The sequence below is a fragment of the Lemur catta genome, chromosome 9 (genome assembly GCF_020740605.2).
Source record: "Lemur catta isolate mLemCat1 chromosome 9, mLemCat1.pri, whole genome shotgun sequence".
NCBI classification, from domain to species: domain Eukaryota; kingdom Metazoa; phylum Chordata; class Mammalia; order Primates; family Lemuridae; genus Lemur; species Lemur catta.
Window position 1 is genome coordinate 35,637,592 of NC_059136.1, and position 25,090 is coordinate 35,662,681.

At 50.1% G+C, this 25,090-nt stretch overlaps 2 long non-coding RNA genes across 8 annotated transcripts in view; both read right to left on the reverse strand.

The window, feature by feature from the left end:
- LOC123644337 overlaps window positions 1–25,090 on the reverse strand; it is a 156,137-nt gene that overhangs the window by 105,399 nt on the left and 25,648 nt on the right. The window lies entirely within an intron of this gene.
- Window positions 1,755–23,009, reverse strand: LOC123644338. The gene is made up of 3 exons (XR_006737117.1): window positions 22,905–23,009; window positions 4,431–4,437; window positions 1,755–1,829 (listed from the first exon to the last, which is right to left on the reverse strand). It is a non-coding gene; the product is annotated as an uncharacterized LOC123644338 (long non-coding RNA).

Below are 25,090 nucleotides of genomic sequence, written 5' to 3' on the forward strand. Positions count from 1 at the left end.
GCCAGGGCTGTCCCCTACTTAAGCATGGGTCCCAGGTACTCTTCTCACATGCCATTGTGACATACTGTGGTTGTGGACTTGCCAGTCTATGTCCCTGAGCTCCATGAGGACACCAACCTAGGCTATTTCTGTCAAGTGATGGTGTAGAGCAGTGAGTAAATTCACAGCCCTGGAGCCCAAACACCCAGGTTCAAATCTAGCCCTTGTAAGAACTACTTGAGCTTGGTTTTTCATCTGCAAAATAGAAATGATAATGCACAACTCTCAAAACCAATGCTTTCTGGTAACTTTGAGCCTTGACTTGAGCTAGCATAAGGCTTCTTATGGATGTTATGTATCCCACTGAGTATGACAATTAATATATTTCCCTGTAGAAATCTTGGGCATGTGGCTGGAAGAACTGCCCCAGACACACGGTGTATTAGTCTGCTCTGGTTGCCATCACAAAGTACTACAGATTGGGTGCCTTTAACAACAGAAATTTATTTTCTCATAATTCCGGAGGCTAAAATTTCAAGGTCAAGGTGTCGGCAGGTTTGGTTCCCCTGAGACCTCTCTCCTTGGCTTGCAGGTGGCCACTGTCTGGCTGTGTCCACACACCATCCTCCCTCTGTGTGTGAGCATCTCTGGTGTCTCTGCGTGCGTCCAGATTTCCTCTTCTTACAAGGACTCCAGCCAGATTGGCTAACGGCCCACCCTAACAGCCTCATTTTAACATAATCACCCCTTTAAAGGCCCTACCTTCAAATCCAGTCACATTCTGAAGTACCCGGGGTTAGGGCTTCAACATAGGAATTTGGGGGTTACACAAGACAACAAATAACACATAGTATGGTATGTGCACTGCGTTGTCTTTTTAAAGCCTCAAAAATAGCATGTATTTCCAGACACAGTTCGTACCAAATGTTTTGAATGGGGGATGGAGGACCTGGAGGACTGGTCTCATGGGTGCTGCCAAGGAATGAACGTGTCAGCACACAGAAAGCACTGGCTCAGGGCACAGACGCGACACTCAGCAGCCCAGGACTAACCCAAGCAACAGTTCAGTCGCTGCTAAATGGAGGAATCAACAGGCTCAGACAGAGGCTTGAATCCTTATTCTATTTTTATTTTTTATTTTTTGTAGAGATGGGGTCTTGCTATGTTGCCCAGGCTGGTCTTACACTCCTGGCCTTGAGGAATCCTCCCACCTTGGCCTCTGAAAGTGCTAGGATTACAGGTGTGAGCCACCTCGCCCAGCAGAGTCCTTACTCTAAAACTGTTTGGCTTTGGGGAAGTCACTGCAGCTTCCTGGGCCTCAGTTTCCTCATCTGTGCAAGGTGGGAGAGTCCCATCTCGGTAGGGCATCTAGAGCTGAAGGACAGACACACACACATAGAAGTGGGTACTTGCTGAGTGTAAGTCACAGCAGGTCACAACCACAGCCAGGCATGATTTCATCCAAAACTGTCTGCTCTAGTAAAGGTATTACCAGGTCTCTCTCACCTCCAAGAGTGATTCTCAAAGAACATTCTGAGGCTAACAAGGAAGCTAAGAGCAGGAGGGTCAGCTTGACCCCAAAGGCAAGATGTTTCTTGGGTTCTTGCCAAGGAATGACAAAAGCAAATGGTTTTTTCTTGTTTTCTTTTTGCATATGTTTATAGTCTACGTGCTAGTAACAAGAGTTATTCAAGATTATACTATTTGAAGTTTTATGGGTAGTTTCTCCAAAGTCCTGCAGCCAGACTGCCTTGGTCATGCTTTGTCTTTATGTGTGCACCTTCTGCAGTTGGAATTCCACTGGGAAGAAGACACGATGTCCTAGGCAATCTTTGGCCCACCTATCTGGGCTGTAGCAAGAAAAAAAAAAAAAAAAGAACCTGTCATCTAGGAAATCCACATAGAAATGGGCTCACAACAGATTATTTGGAGTGGGAAGAAGGGAATATTTCATCCTCTGAACTCAGGAGGTCTGGGTTTTAGCTCCAATTCTGTGACTTTGAGCTTCAGCCTCAGCTTCCTTATCTGTAAAATGGGTGCAAATTACCTGCTCAACTTATCTTGTGGTGCATTTGGGAAGGGTATGGGCAGTGCTGTTGCTGCTAGACCAAATGCTAGGATGGTTTCTGGAAAAGCAGTTAGCGCATAGTAGATAATAAATGTTAGCTATTATCATCTATTTTTCTATCTGTTTCCACAGCCACCCCCATAAAGGTATTCTAAAGATTTTTGTGGACGGAAACAGCAGAGTTTGGGTTGGGTCAGGTTCTTGGAGCAAACTACAACCTGGTGTCTCCAATCCATCTGTCCATCCATTTCCTGCAGGGTCCAGTAGAGGCATTCCTGCACAGGGAGGTCACTTCCCAGCAGATCAGGGCCAAGATTCACCAGAACATCCCAAAAGGACAGAGATAGTCCAGCCCGGCCTTTACAGCAAAAATGAGTAACACGCCGCAACCATCAGTTCAGGGCCAAATTCTGGGCAGGCCCTTTTCCTCCTCCCATTGAAGAAGGGCAGAGAATCTTCTGCCTACTGGAGAGAATGATTTGGAAAACACAGGAGCAATCGCAGCCAGGCACAACCTGGGAGCAGATGTAGCTTGCTGCCCTGAGTCATGTGACCTCACCGAGCTCCCAAATCTGAGCCCCAGTTCTCTCGTCTGCAAATGAGAACACGCATTCCATTGTGCTTCACAGGATGGCTGTATGGTTTGAAGGAATCAATGGAGAAAAAAGACTTAGCATAAAATAAGTACCCAAAACATGCCAGTTCATGCTAGAATAGGGTGTTTAAAGAAAAAAAAAAAGTAAAAAAGGTCTTCAAGATGCAAAGGAAGCATCAAATGAAATGCATAAGGAAACCAGGGGCTGGAAGGAGGGATGGGACTTTGTAGCCCCAGGGGAGGTTTTTGCTGAGTAAGCAATAATGACAGTGCGTGTCAACACAGCCTCAGAGCTCAGGGAGCTCAAAGGGCTTTAACAGACATGATCTCACTGGGATTTTTTTTATTAGCTTCTAAGACAGGTTAACAGGTTCCTCCATCTCTGCTGAGACAGTGAAACCGCAGGCTCCCAGCCTTCCTGGGCACACTGAGGCAGAGGCAGCCTTTGGGAGCCTGCTTGGGTGGCAAAGCCCCAAGATCTGTTTCTTGATCTATGATCTGTCATAAGCCAGGCATTGCAGAAGGAAATTAATTTTTTAAAAATAAATTTCCTAGAGCAACATTAAAAGAATTCTGTTTTTGTTTTTCTAAGAAGCAGAGCAGAGTGGAAAGTAGGGAGGCTTTGGGGTCAGCCCTGGGCTTAATTCCCAGCTCAGCTGCTTCCTGGACGTGTTTCCTACTCTGCAAAATGGGGCAAACAGCTCTCCCTTTGAAGGGCTGTGCCAGCGACCAACACAATGACAGACGTGAGGTTCAGGCACAGTCCCGGGCATGTGATTACTGAGGGATTGTCGCTGTTGATGTCCCTGTACCTCTTTGGTACACGATTTTTCATTTCTTCTAGGGGTATTCATTCAGCTCTAACCTCAAGACCTTTCTGTGATCTGATGTCCCTCAGATGTCAGCCCCGTGCTGTGATGCTGTCTTCCTTTTGCTTATTCTAAGGCCTGCATCACCTCTACGCACTGGCCTTGCCCTGGGCTCCCTACTGTCGGCTGTGACATTGACACTGTTGTGGACATTTCTGTGCAGTGAGCTCTGCCTCAGGACAGAGCTGCAGCAGTGGGGCTGGCCAAAAGGGGCATCCCAGGAGGACCCTTCCTTTCTCTAAGGAAGCTTTGGTTCAGGGACCTGGATTCCCACGTGTTTGCTCAGTGGAGTAAGACAATGTCTGTGAGACGGTTTATAAGCTGGAAAAGAGCTGACCAGGGGGAGCTGTGTTAGCCACTTTCCCACCTTCACCCCTTGCAAGAGTGGTCACTGGCTTCTCTTGGTCACTGTGGAAGACAGGTGAGGCTCAGGGGCTGTGGGCACCAGGGAGCCCACTGGATGGGACCTGGTCCCAAGGCCACAGCATGGATCTCAGGCATGTGGGAAGGGGACAGGAAGGAGGATTCCCAGGCCCAGGCTCCCTGAGGTGAAGGTCAGTCCTTCCTGGGTCAATCTTTAGTTCTGGGGACCCAGCTCTCTCCCTAGGTGACCACCAGCTGTCTCCTCCCCTCCCCCCACCAGCTTCTCTCCCAAGAGTCCTTTAAGCAAATGCGGTGTCTGTGCCTGGCAACTCCTGACCCTTTCCTTGGTGCCCATTTGAGAAAGCAGGAAACTCTGCCATCCTCAGGGCCAGGAGCAGAGGCAGCAAGGAGCGGTCATTAGAGCTCTCATGTTGGAGAAGGGCGTACCGCACATGGTTCGGCCCCACTCGAGAGACTCTGGCCACATCTCCCATATGACATTACAGCTTTGTGGCGAAAGGCTGGACAGGAGGACCCCGTGCACAAGCCAAGTGACCCAGAAACTCCCAGGTCTCAGTCTCGCCACGAATAAGCAGAGATAATCACAACAGCATGCCGCCACCCAGTTACTGGCACACAGTAGCACCCACATCAAGGTGAGCTACTTTCTCCTGTTAGTATTCACGCTGCTGAGCTGGCGTCCTCATCAGTAAAAGGGAGATTAGAGGAGCACCTGCCCCAGAAGTTTATTAAGAGGATTAAATGAGAAGATGCAATGTAAAGGGCTTAGCACAGTCTCGGACGCTTAGTAAGTGTTCAATAAATGAGAGCTCTAATTATTTCAGCAGGAGGGGAAATTCACATCCTATGGCATGTAGCTTTTCCAGGAACCGGGCTGCCGGGGGAGGCGGGGGACAGCCTCAGCTGGAACAAGAAGAGTCTCTGGCCAGTGACTAAGGCGCAGCCACAGGCAGAATCCAGCCGCTGGGGCAGGGCTGGTTGGGCTGACGCCTCGGCTGGCCCTGGTTCAAGGTGATGTGTTTTTACCGTAAGATCTGCGTAACGCCAGAGCCCGCGCTGGCCTCCCTGTCCCTGGGTGGGGCCTGACACTCACCCGTCAACGATGAGGGCTGCTCCGTAAAAGAGGCAGAGACTCCGGAGCCCTTCAAGCTGTGGTGGGTGGGAGGGAGGAAAGGACAGATTCACAGGCGTGTGGCAGTGTCATTTGCTAAATGCCACCCGTGTTGGTTTAATCATCTGAGGTGTTAGGCAGGTCTGGGTGCCAGGCTGCACTCCCGGACAGCAGCCAAAGTCAGTTAATACCAGGGAAGGAGGGGAAGAACAGTGGGAGGAGGCAGATGGGCAGTGACGGTGAATTGGGGGGTGGGGACAAAAAAAAAAAAAGGCAGGGAAAAGAGAAAGAGAAGGAGGAGAGAGAGAGCAGAAGCAGAGACAGACACACACACACTCAGAGCTACTGGCGTCCAAACATCCCAAACTCAATGCAGAAATCAGGAAGTTCCAGCTGTCCTCAGGATGCCCTGTGGGCCGAGCACCAGCGTGCTGGCCCCTGACATCTGTTGTCTCGTTTTAACAAGGGCCGGGACAGCCCAGTGATCAGGGCTGTGGGCTCCAGAGACCAAACAGAGGTCCAAATGCCGACACAACCCCTTCCTTGCTGAGTAACATCGTGAGGCAAGTGAATTAACAGTTCTGTGCTCCACTTTCCTCATCTGTAAAATGGGAACGATAACACCCAACCCCACTTCAGAGAGGGTCCACGAGAGGATTAAGTGTGTTCAGACAAGAAAAAGGCTTCAGCAGGGCCTGGCCAGCCTGAGCCCCAGCGAACGCCGGCTGTTCTGATCAACTCCCCCCACAGCCGTGAGGCAGGGGCTCTGACGCCCTCTCTGCAGCTGAGGCAGGCGGGGCTCAGGTGGTTAAGTGACTTGCTCATGGTCACTGGGTCAGTCTGCTAGGGCTGCCGTGACGCATCTCCACAGACTGCGTGGCTTGCACACTAGAGATTCATTTCCTCACAATCCTGGAGGCTAGAAGTCTGGGGTGAAGGCGCGGGCAGGGATGGTCTCTTCCGAGGTCTCCTCCTGGGCTTGCAGCCGGCCCCTGTTCCCTGCATCTGCACATGTCAGGCCGCGTCCTAATGTCCTCTTCTCCTAAGGACACCAGTAGGACTGCACTAGGGCCCACTCACATGGTCTCATTAACTTTACCTCTTTAAAGACCCTATTTCCAAGTACAGTCACCTTCTGAGATACTGGGGCTTAGGGTTTCGACATGTAAATTTGGAAAGACACAACTCGGCCCACAGTAGTCACGGAGCTCTCCTGGTCCAGGCTGGGGAAATCAGAGTGAACAAAGACCAAATCCTGGGGGAAACCGTGGCTTCCCCCTTCTGCCTAGAATTGGGCTACAACTACACGACGTGTCCTATTCCTTCTCTCCTCTGAGAAACCAGAGGGGACCACGGTGAGTATATCTCCTTCACCCCCAACCCCTGGACCTGACCGTGTGCTGGGCCCGGGTGGGGCTCAGGAAATAACTCCCCAGTGAATGACAACACTGCTCATGCTGCCCACAGCCCCCCACGGCACAGGCGCTTTGTTAGGGATAATAAAACAGAGGGAGAAAGTCACCTTGGGACTTGAAAAACCTGTCACTCAACTGTCAAATGCCTTTTCTTTAGACTTCCAACCCCAGACGCAGCCTCTGGTAGGAGATCAAGACACACTTAACGATGGTCAGAGACATCCAGACACCTGTCCCAGGTGTCAAAGGCACCAAGAGGCAGGGCTGGGTGAGACACTGGCTGTATCCACCATTCTCCCAAAGCTAAGCTAAGCAGCAACTCCTATGCCCACTTTAGAGGTGAGAAAACTGAGGCTTACTGTGTGCCTGGCCCTGGGTTGAGGAGGAGGGAAAGAGAAGAAAACACAGCAGAAAGGGCAGTTAAAAAGGACAGACTGTGGGGTTTCAGGAGAAGAGAAATTTCAAAGGACTTGTTTATAGTTACGTTTTCACCCAGACTGTTTTTGTCAACCTTGGGGAACAGTAATTATCTCTTTGCTTCCATCAACTTCTTTGCCATCCCCTTGCCCAATTCTTTCCCAAGATGCCAGAGAATAAGAGTGCAGACATTAAAAGCCAGATGTTCAAGGTTTTGAACCCATTTAACCCAGCTGTGGGGCTGGGGGTGAGCTACCTAACCTCTCTGAGCCTCTGTTCCCTCATGTGCAAACTGAGGGAAAAACTCAGCTAACTGTTACGCAGAAAGAAAAGATCGGGTACCTGCCACGTGACAGGCCTTCCACGAGGGACCACCCTTGTCATAGACAAGAGGTACATCATGAAAAAGCAACCGCGGGTTTAACCTGTGCAAAGGCACTGTGAAAACAAGAAGCATACATTTTGATAAATATTTACTATGTAAATGAACAGAACTGACACCAGAGCCTGCCGCTTGGAGGAAACTGGGGAAAGGAATTCAAGAACAAGGTGGAAATGGCGGAGGGAGGAGGAGGGTGGAGGAAGGGAGCCAGGGCCTTGGGTCAAAGGCAGGCTGACTAGTGCTGGCGAGGAAAGCTGGGACTTACTTTTCTGGGATTCTAGGGATTCCAGCCAGGTGAGGTCAATAACAGATCCTGTCAGATTAAAGAAAGGCATTACTTTGACCCCTGTGCACGGGCTCTCAGCACAGATGTCACTCTGTACTCAGTTTCCTGGTATGTAAAATGCAGATAATAATACTGTCTGCCTGCCCAATCGCACAAAGCTCTTACAGGAGGCTACAGCACACAATAAGTGCTCAATAAATGTGAGCTCTTCTCTCTATTCCCATTTAATAGTATCACTATCATTCCTCCATGGTCTCTTTTCTTCCCTTGTCCTGAAAATCGGCACTTTCTCAGAGACAAACTACAATTACCAAAGCAATGAAGATGAACACAGCTTCCTGTCTATTGTGAGTGATGAGGCCACCTGGAAACATCCGGGAGTCTGGAAGATGCTTTCTTGGCATTGGGTTCTCCTTCCTGCAAACACTTAACCCCTTCTCCCTTTCCCCCACTGGACTACAGGGCCCACAAAGGCAGAACCATGTCTGTTTTGCTTAATATGACATTCCTAGCACTTAGGACAGTGTCTGATAAATTAGGCACCTGGTACCATTGATTGAAAGACTGGTACCAAACAATCATTCAAATTTAGGGGAATAAGCATGAACAGAGAGGCCAATCACCGTGAGTTCTCTCTCACGCACATGTGGCCTGTACCCCAGCAGACCAGCAGCAATTTGGCCTGCAGGAGTCTGTACCCGCTTCCCAGCCAGCCCTGCCTTGGTGCAGTGCTTTGCTCTTCTCCAAACTCCTTTGTATAGTCAAGTGTATCACTAACCCTTTCTCCTTCCCAGCCATGGTAAGGTGTGTAGCTTTAGTTCCTTATGACAGAGAGAGAGCTCCTGGGTCTCTCCCTGGGACATAGAGCTAGCAGGGGACAGCAAGAGTCCAAGAGGTCAGGCCTTTTGCCTCTATGTCCTGTGCTGATTAAAGTGCCAAGTAATGCTGGTTAGTTGAAGGAAAAAATGAATTGATGGGAACAAGTGTGTGGTGTGATAGTTTCCCAAAAGAACTCAGTGCTGTCCGTGGCTACATTGTAGAGAAAACTGCCCAGTAGGAGGTCCAGAACTGACACCCACTGGCAACAAAAGCGACCTGGGAAAGGGAATCATTTCAGAGAAGCAATGGATGAGACCCTGCCTACCTTCCCAGCAGTCAGGGCCCAGGCAGGAGGACAGGGCAGATTCCCACTGCCTTTGGGGGTCCTTCCTCACTGGGTGGGGAAGGCAGGAGGCTCAGCCCCGTTAGCAGTCAGGGAAACTACCAGAAACTGCATCTCAACCGTGAGACTGGCAAAAACGGGAAAATCTGACCCACCAAATGTGAGCGGCAAGGTGAGGAAAAGGGGCTCCTGTGTCCAGTGGTGGAAGTGTAACTAGAGTGACTAATTCTGATAGCATCTTATGAAACAGAGAGGCAGCAATGTTGCCTCGGGGTGGAAACCCTGGAGGAGTTCTCAAACAGGTGCCCTAGCACAGGCACCGGGGGATCTTGCTCCCAGCAGTGTTTTTAATATGGAGGGGGTGGAGGGAGGGAGAGAAAAGAAAAGAAGAGGAAAAAAAATGCATCCAGCACAGTATCTCACAATAAGGTAATGGATAACTGGCCCTTGAAAACTGCTCAGCAACTGTGCATTGTTCATTCCCTTCTGACCCAACCTCCCCCCACACACACTCACCCACCCACTGCAGGGTCATTTTTATGTCTTATCAGCCTATTGCCTTGACCCCCAGGGGAAAGTAGAATTCACACATGAAAAAAGAGGGTCACACTCCCCGGAAAGCTTTTCAGTGTCCTTTGCCCAGGAGAGGTTCCCATTACAACTGGGCCTAGACGTCAGCCATGAACCCAGGAAGGGAAGGAACCGCGTTCATTCCACTTAAACCAATTTGCCGAGCCCAGACAGCCGCTAAGGAGCAGCCTGCGCCCTCGGAGTCATCGATACCACTTTCCAAATCAAGTTACCAAATTGGTCTTAAAACCACTTCAAAGGGGCCAGGCTGACTGCACAAGCGAGGCATCCTGCTGGCCAGATGGCCGCAGTTCTTGCTCCTGGCATCCTCCTCCTTAGGATCAGCTGAAGAGGGGACACGCCAGCTGGCTGCCTTTGTCTCTGTTTGGTAGCCCTCCTTCCCCTGAATGCCCTGTCCTCCAGAATGGACTTGGGGCATCATAAAAAAAGAAAGAAAGAAAGAAACATGGGACAACTGTGGCAGAGAGACCCAAATAAAGGTGGACCTGTATAGATGGCCCAGCCCCAGGCATAATAGCCCTGTGAGGTTAGTATTCTTTTTTTTTTCTTTTCTTTTTTCTTTTTCTTTTTCTTGAGACAGAGTCTTGCTCTATTGCCCATGCTGGAGTGCAGTGGCATCATCACAGTTCACTTAGCTCACTGCAACCTCAAACTCCTGGGCTCAAGCGATCCTCCTGCCTCGGCATCCCAAGAACCTGTGACTACAGGTGCACACCACCACACCTGGCTAATTTCTTTCACTTAAGATTACTGAGAGCCTACTATGTGTCAAATTCCATGTTAGGATCTGGGGATGGTGCCCACGAGCAAGAACACTCTCTGCGAAATGCAGGACTAGAGTGCCTTCTCTCCCAGAAAGACAAACATCCTCTCACAAGTCACCAGATGGGGCATGGGGCATTTCCAGGCCCTCAGGCCCAAAGCCCCACAATAGCCCTTTCTTTTCTTTCAGGACCTCAGCAGAGAGGCTCAGGGCAGAACAGAAGTAGATCTGGGAAGATGGGTCACTACCCTCGGAGGGGAGGCCCTCAGGCAGGCCCTGCTTCCTGCTGGGATTTGATCCCTCAAACTCTAGGGAATAATAACCACAGTTAAAATGACAGTCTATAAAACCTCAGTGTTGGACTCAGCAGCTTCATTCTGAGCCATTCCAGAACAACCACTATCTAAACAGCACCCAGGACAGGAGAGCCAGTGCCCGGCTTCAAGGTGGGATTTAATCTAACAGTGTTTTCCACTGAAAGAGGATGAAGCTGGAGGCTCTAATAATTGAGGTTATACAAGGCACCAGCTGGTCATACAAGTCAGAATTTGAACCCAGCTCTACTGGACTAGAGCCTTTAACCTTGACACCAGGTGACTATCATTCATTTGGGTCACTAGCACATAGTGTGACCGACCCCAAGGGAGCCCTGCACACTCCCTGGGCCTCAGTTTCTGCGGCTGTAGAAGGAGGCATGGTGTCCCCCACGGCAGCCTCAGGGGGCCGTTACTGGGCGAAAGGGGAGAAGGGGAGTGACATCAGCTTCAGTGCACAGATATAAATTGGGCACCTTCCCCCTGGGCTATGTAGTCACTACAGGAGAGGAAGCATTCATGAGAGGCAGTTGTGAGTTAATAAGAACAGAACTGTTCCTGACTTCTTTCCTTTTGTCACAGGCAGACAAACCTGGGTTGAGGTTACAGCCTGTTGGCATGGGAGTCTGGGTCTCGGGATGCCTTTGGTAAGGGAGTCGTTCCCTGACCCCAAACAAGGGCTCACAAGTGCGGTGGCCTAAAGGACTGGTTCAAAGAGCAAATGGCCAGGAGGAAGTCAAGGGCTGATGATCCCTGGAAGGAGAGTGACCATCCACTTCCCAAAGGGGAAAATTCCCGCCCCACACCCCTGGCCTGGGGCCAGGCTGGTGCTGGACAAGGCCCTGGCCGGGGTGGGGGTGGGGGATCCTCCACTGAGTAGGATGCAGAAGAAGGACGTGCATCCCCCAAATCAGGAGAGCACGATTTGAAAAAGACATGATGACCAGGGTGTCCACATTAACTTGTAATACCAAAATAATAATAATAATAAATTTTTAAGAAGTAATACCCAACAATAGGAAATGAGAACAACAGTGAACTAGCTAAGTTAAACATGACATTTCCACCAGTAGAATAATGACAGCAAATACTTACTGAGGATTTACTAAAGACTAGATACTATTAGGTTGACCTTTTATAGATCAACAGTTGAATGCTGCCAATTTCATATAGTACAGTATAATACTTAGAGCATTTTACATGTATCAATGAACTTCATCCTCACGGGAACACTTATGAGGTGCTGAGGCAGGATAATACCTGCCACTCCTCCCTCCAAGAAAAAAAAAAAAAAAGAGAGAGAGATACTGATGCCCTGGAACCTGTGAATATGTTACCTCCCAGGACAAAGGGAACTTTCCAGATGGCATTAAAGCTAAGTACCCTGAGGTGCGGATTATTCCCTATAATCAGTATGACCACAGTCCAATCACATGAATCCTTAAAATTGGAAAACCTTTCCCAGCTACGATCGGAGAGGTGAGAAGGAAGAAGGGAAAGAGATTAGAAATGTGAGAGGAACTGGACCCGCCACTGCTGGGTATGAACATGGAAGGAGGAGGCCGCTGGAGGCAGCGTGCAGCTTGACAGCCAGCGAGACAAGGGGGTCTCAGTCCTACCACCTCCAGGCACAGAATTCTGCCAACAATCGGAATGAGCAAGGACAGATCCCCACCCTGCAAGAGTCTCAGAAAGGAACATAGCTTGCAGACACCTTGATTTTAACCCACTGAGACCCACACTGGATCTCTGCCCTAGAGAACGGTACATTAATAAATGTGCATCCTGTAAGCACTAAGTTTGTGGCCATTTGTCATGGCAATCATAGAAAACTAATACACGGGATTAAGAGCATTCATAGCCACACTTGGGGTGCAGACGAGATGAACCATGGTGCCTTGGGTCACACAGCCAATAAGGGGCAGAGCTGCAGAACAGCTCTGGGACCTCGTGCCGTGCCACTCTGCTCCACCGTCTCACAGAAAGACAGCTCCAAATTGAGTCCCCAGCTTGCAACACAAAGGCTGTATTTTGGACTGACTTTACCTAGAGCTTGATTTTTCTTTTTAAATACAGTAATGATTTTAAATAATTAAAATGATTAAAAAGAATAATATAAAACAGTACAGCTGTAACTTGTCTCAGGAACACTAAGAGGGAAAATCTTGCCCTGCCCAGACCTGGATGACAGCAATAAAAATGAGGCAGGAGAGAACAGGCCTGGAAGCCCGCAGAGCCTGCCCACCTGCAGTGGTGGTGTTAAAACACTGAATGCGTGCATAGCAGCAGGTAAAGAGATGCTTCTCAAAGAGGTCATCTACTGTCCCCACTGTCTGAGCCTGTCCCCTGGGACCACATCCTCCCCAGACCGCCACAAAATGCAGGGTCCAGGCCTGACACAGGGTCTCGCATGCTGGCTGTATGCATCTCAATGGGTCAGACCTAAATATTCGAATATCACCTCCAAGAGAGCAGGGGGTGTGTGGAAAGCAGTGCTCCCAGCAGGCAGGTGACCTTGGACTTATCTACAAGAAAGGAAAAGTTCTCCTTTCCTCAGGCCTTTGAGGATCTGGGAAGTATGCAGGAAATGCATAGACCCTTAGGTCTGATTTTGAGCCTGTTTCAATCATCTCCTATTAGCACGTGGCCTTTCATTTTGCCGCTCCAAATCCTAGTGTCCCTGGCGGCCAAATGGGAACACTAAGGGAGCTGCCTGTTGTGCAGCACAAAGGAGAAAACCCATTGAATCAGCCCCAACTTAACTCAGCAAGTACCTTCTCAACAACTGTATGTGCCAAGGACACCCGGGAGCCTCAGGAAAAGGATCTGGGAAGTGTGGTCACTGCAGAAGCAAAGGGCACAACTGTCAGTGCCCTGGGAATCGAAGGCAGGCCTCGCAGAGCACAGCACTCTCAGGACACCCCGCACCTGGCTCTGATGCCTCCTAATGCAGCCTTTCTCCAGACACTTCACACTCCAGCCCGCCGGGCCACACCTGTCCACCTCTGCTCCACACCCCGTCCCCCTCAGCTCTGGCTGTGGTCCCAGGCCCCCTCTACGAAGCAGGTGTGCCTTACCCATCCCATATGAGGGTGCAGAGCCACAGGGCTGGCTAGGGAAGGGCCCCAGCCTGACCCCCGTACATGGGCCCTTCATAAATGTTGGTTAAATGAGAAGGAAGCTGGAGCTGGGGGAGGAGCGTCACTGGGTCACTGAGACAAACCCAGGCTCTTTCCTCCTCAATAACCACCAAGCCTTGGCCCACAGAAAGCTGAAGCAAGAAAACCCCCGGTCCAACCCGACAGCCCAATGTAACTTCACAAATAGAGAAATTAAATGCCACAAAAGGCAAGGGGCTTCTATGATATAATGCAGCCCCAAGTCACTGCATCCCTCCCAGCCTCAGTTTCCTCATCTATGAAATGGGCATGATGCTACCTGTCCACCTCACCAGGGGAGGGACCGCTCAAAGGGGAAACCCAGTGGGAACCCTCTTTGTGAACTCTAAGGTGCATCCTTCCGCATGACGATCTCACCACCAAAGAGAACCCGTGCACCCACCATACGGAGACCCTGGGACAAAATACCAAAAGGGCAATAAACCCAAGATACTGGGTATTTGTAAAAATTTTCATTCCTTCCCAGGGAAGCTTAAGTCTTTCTCTTCCGTGTATGCTGGTTTTGCAGCTTTGAGAACAAACGACATATCTTTTAAAGGTGTCATTTTTCTTTAAACACTTTAAGAAAAAAAAAATGTCAGAACCCCAAAGGGATCTTACATTTAAGCTGTTGTGTAATTTGTTTTGCCAGGAGTTTTCAAATACATATATATATTTTTGAAGCTACAGGGTATAACCCCAGGCAAGGCCACTGGTTCTCATCCCTAGCCCCTCAAAACTCTGGAAGCATCTCTCATTTTCATCTTGAGCAGCTGCCCTCCAGGAATGTGTGATGGATACAGCTGTTTGAAATGAGTAAGCCTCATCTTCAGCCAAGAAGAAACAGGATGCCATTTGGGTCTCTCTGTCCCAGGACAGGACTTCCTCAGGGGCCTGAGCCATGTGGGGGCCACATACTTTCCCTGGAAAAGTGCTGAGATTTTCAACTTTGCTCACACTTGATTAGGAATTGTCATCTCCCTGCCCTAGGCACTGCTTCTGGAATGATGTGAGCCCCACTCCAAACCACACCCCTATGCAAAGCCGTAATCTCTGAATGGCTCTGTCCCTCATAAACACCCTGGGGAGGTTACTTGAAGAGGCTACAACGCCAGTGATTTGCAAGCGTCTTCAGCCCTAGTGAGAGAGACTGGTCTTGGAAGAACCAGAGCGAGAGCCAGGTGAGGAGAAACAGAGACTCCAGTGCTGGCTTCCAAACAGGCTTTGAACTAGACAGGGCATGTAAAAAGGTCATGATCTGGCATGATCGAGACGCCTGGGTTCAAATGTCAGCTCTGCTACTTTCTCAGTGAGACTAAAAAATGTCTTACCTCTCTGAGCCCGGGGTGTGACTTCTGTAAACCAGGAGTAGTAAAAATGACCTCAGCTGATGCTCACAAGGATTGAAACAGATAATGCAGCATCACATCTCAAGGCTTGGACTCCAGACTTGGCGGTTCTCTCGCCCCTGCTGTCAAACCACGGGGAGAGGCAAAGTGGGTGCCCACAGCAAAAGGACTGAACCGGATAACTCAAGACAATTACCAAGTGGGTGATGCAGGCTGCAAGCCCAAGCGGGTCCATGATGCAGCCTGGACTTAAAACGAGGACCGGGAATTGGACCACAGCACTCATTTTCCTATAGAAAAGGATATGCAAATCCTTTTCTGTGCAAAACTCTCCCGAGGCACGTGTGTGAGCATACATGGAGTTATGCCTTAGCCAGTCCCTCTCACCTAGAGAATCCAACCAAAGCATACAGGGTGTCTAGAAAGAAGCGGTTATTCTGTGGGGCGGGCAGCTCCGCAGAGGTGGGAGCTGTGCCAGGTCACATGGCTGGGAGGGTATGTTCCCAGCCAAGGGTTTGGAGTAAAGACCTGCTGAGGCTACATTCAGGGTGAGACTCCCACAAGCATCCCCCTCACCAGAAGCAGGAGAGGAAGCAGGAAGCAACCCTACAGGCTGCAAGAGCTGAGCAGCACTCACTGTCTTGTTCGGCTTTTGAAGATGGACATTCACCGGGGCAGGGGAGAGGGGAGTAGTGTCTCCAGGGCCAGAGCGTGGGGCAGAGGAGGCATGGCTCTAACGCCAACCGTGTTCAAAGAGCTGCTGGCCAGCATCAGGGCAGCCATAGGAAGCCAGAAGCCACACCCAGCAGCACCTTCCTCCTTTCTGAGAAAGACCATCAAAGCAAAACAAGAACAGCTGACAGGGCGGGGTGCTCCTCATCAGAAAGAGGAGAGTTCTAGCCTGGGCACTTCAGAGCTTCAGTTCTGCTTAGAGAAAGCACTGTCTGTCCAACTCTTATCTCAGGACCCCTCCTCGTGGAGACCCCGACCACCCTCGCCCGGGCATCTGGCCACCCCTGACAAAGTTCTCATTCTCAGGCCCACAGCTCCCACTGAATCAGGAGGCTACCAAGTCACCCCAGCTCTCAGTCAAATCCACCTGAAACAGAATGGTCGTGACAGCCAAGATGGCCCAGGTGTGCACTGCACACTGGATACTATTTTATACCCTTTATGGAGGCCCTGACTCTGATAAATGTTCACAATGACCCTGCGGGGTAAGTATGATTGCTGTACCATTTTACAGGTGAGAAAACCGAGGTTTCACAAGGTGAAGGAACCTCCCGCAGTTGTGCAAGCAGACCCATGCTCTGTGCCACCGGAACACGCGTGCCTCACCTTCTCCTGGGCTGTGGACCAGACCCCGGGGTTTATACGTGACTCTGACATTTACCAGCTGTGTGACCTCGGACAAGGCATTTCATCTCTCTGAAACTTCACTTCCTCCTCTACAACAGTGGATCATAACAACACCTGCTCTGCACAAGCCATCTTAGTGTGGATGAATGAAAACACGCACCCAAGGGAAGAAGTCACACACACACACACACACACAGAGAGAGAGAGAGAGAGAGAGAGAGAGAGAGAGAGAGAGAGAGGCAGAGAGACTGCTCTGACCTCTCTAAATACGCAATGAGTTAACCTCCAGAGGCAAAAGGCACACGAAAACACCTTAAGATAAATACCCACTGCTGTGTGGAGCCAACCAGAATATAGATTATGTTGTTTTCTTCCTTCTGAGGGGAGAGGCTTAAAAGAAGAAGAGAAAACCTAGGCAGGCCTGGTTAGATACTAGAGCTTCCAGATGCAGCAGCTAAAACAAAACTCTCCAGGGTTGTTTTTATCCCAAGCCCATCTGGCCCCAGGAGCCACCAAAGTAGCCAATGCACAAGCCATTATCAGTTCCAGCCCAGGTCCTCACTCTCCAGGAAACTGCTGACAAGTTAAAGTCAAGAATTTAGCAGCTTCTTAACTTTCCCCACACCCCTGGAGGCAGATAGACCCTTACCCAAAAGACCAAAGTCTCAGTCCTGTTAGAAAGCTCCCAAGGGAACTCGTAAACAAATGTGGCAGAGATAAGACGGCTGGGCTGCATGAAGGAGTCAGTCTGGAATCTGCAGCCCAGAAGCTGGGAGAAACATCCCCATTCACACTTTCCTGATCTAAGACCATTGGGGTGGGGGGACCCTAAACAAAGGCTGGCCATCTCTCCCTCCTCCATCCTTGGCAGGCCCCTTCCAAGGATCGCTGAGGCACTCGGACCTGCTCACTTCCACCAGGAGCCCAGATCGCACAGAGGAAAAAAAGCCCCAGAGTGAAGCCTTCCAGTGGCCCAACGTCTCAGTGGGCTCCACCCCAGGCACTGCCACCAAAGGACTGCTGGTTTGACAAAGAAGAGGATGGGGCTGTCTTGTTAGCGCCCTTTGCCAAGACAGAGACCCAAAGCAAAGTAGGTGTTTAATAAGTTTTTGTTAAATGCTTGAAAATGCATGAACTTTCCCCCAAGAAATAATCGCATGGAGTCACCTCTACTCAGTGAAATGCCCAACCAGACACTGAAGCGTCTCTGCTCCTTTGCAAATATGAAAGACCTTTTCTCAGTCACCTTAGCTGACGGCCACCACTAGGGAAAAGGAGACACAAATGCAGTGAAAGGGGCTCAGTGCTGTGCCCTGCAGCTTAACTGACGGTTCCATCGGCTAAAACACTGACTTGTGAGCAACATGCAGTTCCGCCAGCCTTCACAGCCAACTGAGAGTTTGCCCTGGGGCTGCCACTCGCTCAGGGCTTCAAGAGCCCATCACATTTGACCCTCTTGCTTTTACAGACTGAGACAATCATTCCCCTTTCACGGATGAAGAGCCCAGGACTTAGAGAAGCTGGTAGAAAACTACAGAGGCAAGAGTCCCACCCCGCTCTGCCCAGCTCCCAGGCCCAGAGAAACAGAACATCCTCAGACTCTAGGTGACCACACACCATGCAGATGTCTCCAGGGTCCCACCACCAAACCCGGGAAGACGCCATCCTGCCCCTCCAGGCATGTGGGCACCATGCCCTCGCTAGTCTCTCTGTCTCCAACTAGCTCACCCTGCACATGGCACACACACACACACATACACAGGGTCTCTACTCTATGAGAGTGCACCCCACAAGGAACTAACCCATGGGTTTGTGTGTCTCTCTTTGAAAGCTGAGTCGTCTTTCTAAATCCAGGACGTAGTAGTGCCCAAGACATAAAAGGCACTTTAAAAATATTAGTGAAACTGAGTTACCGAATGGATTGATTCCCATCTATAAAAAGGCAATAATACTACCAATCTCCAGGGTTGCTGGCAGAATAAAATAAGATAACCCATGAAAAGAACGGCTAACTAAGGTCTAGATTGTTACAGATAACTCCCTAATTCCTGACAACCCTTATGATTGATAGAAGAGAAAGATAACCTAGCACAACACCCCCCGTGCATTGGGAACAGATATACATATGTGTGTACATGTATGTGTGTGTGTGTTTATAGACAGACATGTGTATATCTATGTATCTACATGGATGGATACACTCTACTGAGATAGAGTGATTTATTTTAATTAGTGAGGGGAGAAGGGGCCTTGAGTGTGGATGGTGAGGCTGAAGCATGGTGTCCATGAGACACCATGTCTACAAACAGCTCATCCACACAGAGTTCACCGGGAGTCAGTGATGTGCCACAGAAGGCCGGGCTCCTCCATTTGCATGTGGAGTTGGATGAAGCCGGTACCAAGAGGGGAGTAAACAGGGCAGATTGACTTTAGTGCTCACCTTGGAAGTCTCGTAGCCAGGACAGAAAGAAAACTCATGGGACGACAGTTCATGCATGGCCTATATCGTCTGTGCGCCCTTGGGGTAATCCATCTCCGACTTCCCAGCAGAGGCCTTCATTCATCCCTCTGATGGGAGAGGGTCAGAAAGGAGAGAGGTCAAACCCAAAGCAGGCACCGGTTAGGAATTGGGGAGCAGTGGAAACACAGACAGACTGCCCGCCTGAGACCCAGCCCACCCCAGGGTCTCTCTCTCCGCCTGGCTGGGCCCTGCCTGCCTCGGACAACAGCATTCCCAGCAAAGAGGCAGGCCCGGCTCCTGACGTCCTTGCCCTTCCAAACCCCAGACTGGCCATGGCCAAAGGCCAGCCCTCCCTGGTGGTGTTCCCCAGGAATCTGGAGAAAATTCAATAGAGGAAGCCTGGGGATGGAGCCGGAGGAGGAAACGGGGCAAAGTGGCCCTGCCAAGTTTTCCAGAGGAAATGAGTAACCCGTTGTTGTGCTGTCACACAGAGCCAGGCAAGGAAGTGGCATTGTCTGGGGACCAGCCGCAGGGCCTTACATAACAGGCACCCCTCTCACTTTCTGGCCCTGGCCGTATTTGGGGATTGGCAAAAACATCTGATGAGCACCTCCAGCCTGTGTAAACACTGCCTTTATTAGGGTGGTGAAGAGGTCTGGACGGGAGTTCTGCTTGGCTCGGGGCTAAGAGTGAACTCACACGTCCTCATCCTGCCGGCACCCATCCATTGGGTGGCAGTGCTGCCCGGTGGTTAGGCACCAGCTCTGGTGCCAGGTTGCCAGCATCCACCCGGATTCCACTCCACCACTTTCCAGCTGTGTGATTTGAGCAAGTTGTTCAACTGCTCTGTGCCTTGGTGGCCTCATCCACGGAATGGTACTACCTGACCTGAGTCCTAGGGTTACTGAGGGTGAGCAAGGATCATACATGTATGTGCCTCGAAAAAATAAGCTTCCAATGATGTGCCAGTTGGGGTCCTAGAAATAAACACTGCATGCCCCCACCTCCAAGACACAACACCGAGTAAGGAGAAGGCAGCGTCCTGGGGCTGCAGTAGAGTCTGCACAGAGTTTAGGCACCGGGTAAAGGAGAGGCAGAGTGGTCACTTCCCTCAGACACCCTGGAAACGAAGTGGACAAGGACTCTCCCTGGAAGCAGCTCATGGAGGAGAGAGGCACCGAAATAAGAAACACCAAGTTCTTGCTGGAGGCACAGGAAGATGCCAGCCAATTTAACAACATCTTTCAATTCATTCCAATTCAACTCATATGGTCACGGCCCATGATGTCATGATGAAGACAGACAGAATATGCTACAAGGGAGTGCTCTGCACACACATCCCTGGGCATGTCAGTGCGTGGGTACCACGGAAGGGAAAGACCCTTCATGCCCTGGGAACCAGCACCTTTGAGCGCCCTGGTAGGGCTCCTGCATTCACTGTGCAACTTCCAATTCACAACAACCTGTTGAGGAGGATGTTATCACACACGCACACTCATACCTCGCCCTGCTTTGTTTTGAAAAATGAGGAAACTGAGGCACACAGAGGTTAAGTTCCCTGGCTGAAGTGAAACCCTGAGTAAGTTTAAAGGGTCAAAATTCAAATGCAGGTCTGTTTTATTCTCTACTAAAGAGAGAATAAAACTGCCCCCCCACCCCCCGCCCCACTGGTTGGTTGAATTTTTGTAGTTTTTTAAATTTGTGAAATAATCACAAACTTGTCCAAAGTTAGGAGCACAGGGCCAATTCTTTCCCCCTACACCATGTGGCAGGAAGTGGCTGACCTGTTGCCCTGCCACCCTAGAATATATCCACGTGTATTTCCCACAGCAAATGCATTCTCCCTGGGAAGCACATTCCGTAACACATAGCACAGGAAGCTGACATGGGTACATAGCTCACATCTAACTCACAGCCCACCAGAGTTCTGACAATTGTCCACAACCACACTGCACATGTAATAGCCACATCTCTTCAGTTTCCCTCAGTCCAGAACTGGTCCTCCATCTTTCCTAACTCTCATGACCTTGACAATTCCGAAGATTATAAGGCAGTTATTTTGAAGCATGTCCCTTAATTTGAGTTGGTCTGATATATCCTCACCATTAGATTCATGTTATACATCTTTATTAACTTCTTTTTTTTTGCATAATTGCAAAGCAAGCGTGGAGGGGAAGATTTCCCGGAAGAAAGTAGATCATTTGAGTCAACTGTGATGACAGCCTTCACCCAATCGTTTGTAATCAGGCGAGACAAAACGGTGGAGTAGTTTATGGCTTAGGGAGGGACGGAGAAGTCTCTCCGTCTGGGGAGGGACTACAGTCTCTACACAGCCCAGTGGATCTTGGTATCCTTCACTCATGCCAGCTTTGCTTACAAATAATAAAAAAAAGAAAGAAAAAAGAAAACCCTCAGAGTTCAGCTTAAAAAGACCTTTCATGCAATGCCAGGCCTCTCCCTTTCCCACCCCCCGCCCCCACCTCTGTCCCCAAGTACAATACATATGTTTATCTTGCTTCTAAGTAGGGGTATATTAAAATACTTGAGGATTTTCCCCTCCTAACCCTGGCATGCTGGCTCCCACCGCCTGCGCAGCCACATATCATGAAGTGTAAAAGCAACAGTAAATTATGGCTTTCACAAACACAGGGATCTTTCCTGAGGTTGGACGGCGCATCACTTGAAAGGCTGACTTTCTTCAAACTTCCAGGAACTGAGTGGCCCAGAGCCCCGTCTATTTAAAGGTCAAGCCAGCCCTGCTGTATTTGGAGGGCTGCCTCGGACACAGGCTTATTCTCGGCCCCTCTCCGCAGCCACCGCAGCGGGCCAGGCTGTGAGCAACATTGTGTCCCTTCGCAGGGAGGCGAAGGAGGGCCAGAGACAGGGGCAGGGCTGGAAAGAGATGGAAGACTGGAGGTGACCAGTCCCCTGCCCCTTGCCTGGCACACCCCTTTGGGGGATAGGGTGGGGCGATGCTGGTTGACCCAGAGAACTGAATCCTGGAAATGAGCCTAGCACTGAATTATCAGGAACGTGATGGTCTTTTTGGTCCCACTTTTAACTCAGCACTCCAGGCCCTACTGATGAGCAGATGACAAAGAAGACTTTATTTAGGACCTTCTCCATAGGTCTAGGGACCACAGCAATGGGATTTGGCAGCATGGGAGAGATACATTAGGCTCAACTCCAGATATAGCATGGGTAAGTGGAAATTTATAGCCCGGGAGCAGGGTAGGGGTCAGTGAATAGAAAATTACTATGAGGAAACATCGGGGTAAGGAGGGTTCTGGCTTAAGTCAACCTAACAGGATTCTTGCTGAAGACGGGCTTGGGGCTCAGGTGATCAGATACCACCTGGACGATTGTGGAGGATGAAGAATCCAATCAGACATCAAAGATGATCAGATATCAAGGGCAGGGGGTCCATGCCAAACTGTCTTAGTACAGTGCTTTACTAAAACTGGATTTTACCAGGACATGCATAGACAGGCCTAGGAGAAAGTTCAGGAGCCTGATTAAAGTTTGATCGAGCAAAGAATCTTCATCAGTGGGTAGCAGAATGTGACCCCTGTACCTTTGCAAGGCAGCCAGAGGGGACGGCAGCCCCTCTTGCCCACCGACCACATACACAATCTTTTCAAAGGGCTTAACCCTTAGCTTGGTGTAAACTTACACATTTCTGTATGTATTTAATTCCGTTCCATATCTGCTCCCTCTCCAAACCGCTGGTCAAGTCGGAGGACGCCAGGGAGTGAGAAACATGCCAAAAAAGCACCTATGACGTGCACAGGGGTCTACGGGTGGGTGGTCCATGCAGTTTACCTCTGGGCCGTTCAGTCCTTTGCCTAAAGTCACCCCGCAAGCAAGGGACGGGGCCAGAATCCCAATGTCACTCTGTCTGACACCAGCCACACTCTTTTATTTCATGACACCCTCCACACACCCCCCACACTGTAAAGTCAGCGATGGGGTCAAGAAGACAGGCTCCTCAGCCCGTGCCATCCAAAGTAGTGCCATGCAGGGAAGAACTGGTCCTCCCTGAGGGGCACCCAACAGGGCTCGTGGAGGAGGTGGCATTGGAACATCGCCTTCAACAGGGCTTCTGACAGGTTAGGGAGACAAGTAAGAGCTGCCCAAGAGGAAAGTACAACGTGGAGCAAAAGCAACGCACCCAGAAAAGAGCCTGGATGGGTGGTAACAAGTGGTCGGCGAGGCGGAAGCCGAAGTGGCTCCTTCCGGACGTCTTCCCAGCCTCTGCGCACTGAGCACCGGCCGGTCCCTGTGCTTCATCACCAACCCAGGTAAGTTACTTCTGATCTTCACGACAGTGGGAGAAACAGAGATGACTGGTCCAGTTTTCCAAGCGGAAGTCCGAGGCCAGGGAAGTGGCCACTACCTGGCCTGGCTACCGAGAGGCAGGGCCCGGACTGAAACCCTAGGCTGTTTGGTACCGAGGCCCGTGAGCTTCCCACACACCCTACCCAAGTCCTTTTCTCCGTGCTGCTGAGGTCATTGGCAGCACAGGAAAGGATGCTCGCGGGGAGCCGTGCCAGGACTGTGAGTCAGTGCAGACCTCTCCCAGTGTCCGATTAGCCTGAAAAGACTTGGAAATCAAAACCACCCAAACAAAACATTCATCGGGCCAGCCCAGGAAGCTTCTATTCTCTGGAATAGGAGTGGAAGGAGAAAGAGTGGGCAGAGGGTCTCTAAGACAGAAACGCTATCAGGGTGGGGTGGGGGGCACCCAAGAAAGAGAATGTGTCAGCAGACAATATCTGGGGGTGGGCAGCCCAGAGACAGAGCCTGAGATGAAGATTCTCACCGGTGTGGTTTGCTGGGGGCCTCCCCAGGAGAAAAGAAGCGAAGGAAACAGGACCAGCCAGGGAAGGGGCCGAGTAAGGAGCTGGGCTCGGCTGAAGGACCAGTTCAGGCGTCCCACGGGGAGCTCTGGAGCTTGAAGGGCATCCAGAAGCAGGGGGGAGCCCTCCGTACCCTTGAGTCAGACGGGACTAGGGCCAGGGAGTAGTGAGCAACTTCCCGGATGAGGCAGCTCCTGTGGGACAAAAGCTAATCTCCAGATTAGGGGGCAGCATGAATGTTAGCAGCTGCTGGTCTGGACAGCCGGGGGTGCGTGTGCCGGTCCAGTGAGGGGACCTGGGGCAGGATCTGATCGGTATCCACTACAGTTACTCACAATAAGTGACTGTGAGATGCCCAGGAATGATAACAACCCCATTTTTTTTAACATTTCCCGCACCCTGCCTGAATCAGCCTCTCAGATGGGTGTCAGAAACATCTGGGTCTCGGAGGGACAACCAGGACAGGAAAAGCAGGACCCCAGGGAGAAGAGAGCCAGACAGAGGCCGTGCCTGGAGAGAGGTGAAGGGAATAAGAACAGCACATCAGCGAGTCCTGCCTTCTCCCCCAGCCCCTAAGTAAAGTCAACATCTAATAGCAAATGAAAAAAGGGCTGAGAACACAAACTTACCTTCCACTCCCCCAGCCAAAAAAGTCTAAATGTCACAGAAGAGCCTATGAGAAATCTTTTCATGAGATTATATGATCTCATATTTCCAATTCATTAACAGACGGGCCTATCGCAGTGCCTGGTATACAGTTAGTGCTAAGTAAAAGCTGAATGGTTTGTCCCTGAACACATTTTAACATCCACCATGTGCTTAAAGATAATCTCTTAGATCTTCCCCATAGTAGAGGCTCTCCGTTGTGGAGCTGAGTTTGGCCTTAATCACATGACATTGGATCAGCCACATCATGATTTTTCAACTAGAGTTCTGCCATCTCCCAACATCCCTGGACAGAGGAATGGATAAGCAAAATGTGTTACATCCATACAATGGAATATTCTTCAGCCATAAAGAGGTATGGCGCATTGATTCATGCTACAACACAGATGAACCTTGGAAACATTGTGCTAAGTGAAAGAAGCCAAACACAAAAGACCACATATTGTATGATTCCATGTATATAAAATTTCCAGAACAGGTGCATCCACAGTGACAGTAGATTAGTGATTTCCTAGGGCTCGGGGAGTAGGGGGAAGAAGTGACTGATAAGGAATATAGTTTCTGCTTGGGTGACGAAAATATTCTAAAATTGTGGTGATGGCTGCTCCAACGCCATGAATATATTAAAAACTATCGAATTGCACACTTTCAATGTGTGAATTGCAGGGTATGTGAATTACATCTCAATAAAGCTGCTGTATGAAAAAAAAAAAAGAAAGGAAAAGGTTTGCTGTCATGTGAAGGAACAACAGTAACACCAGCAATGATGGATCCCAGAAATGTGAGTTGGTGGCTTCTAGAACAGGTCTGAACCACCCATGAACACAGAGACATGTGTCCCCAAACACATCCCCCCAAAAAGGAGGAAGAGAATGGCTGGTGCCCCCGCCCCCAACACCATG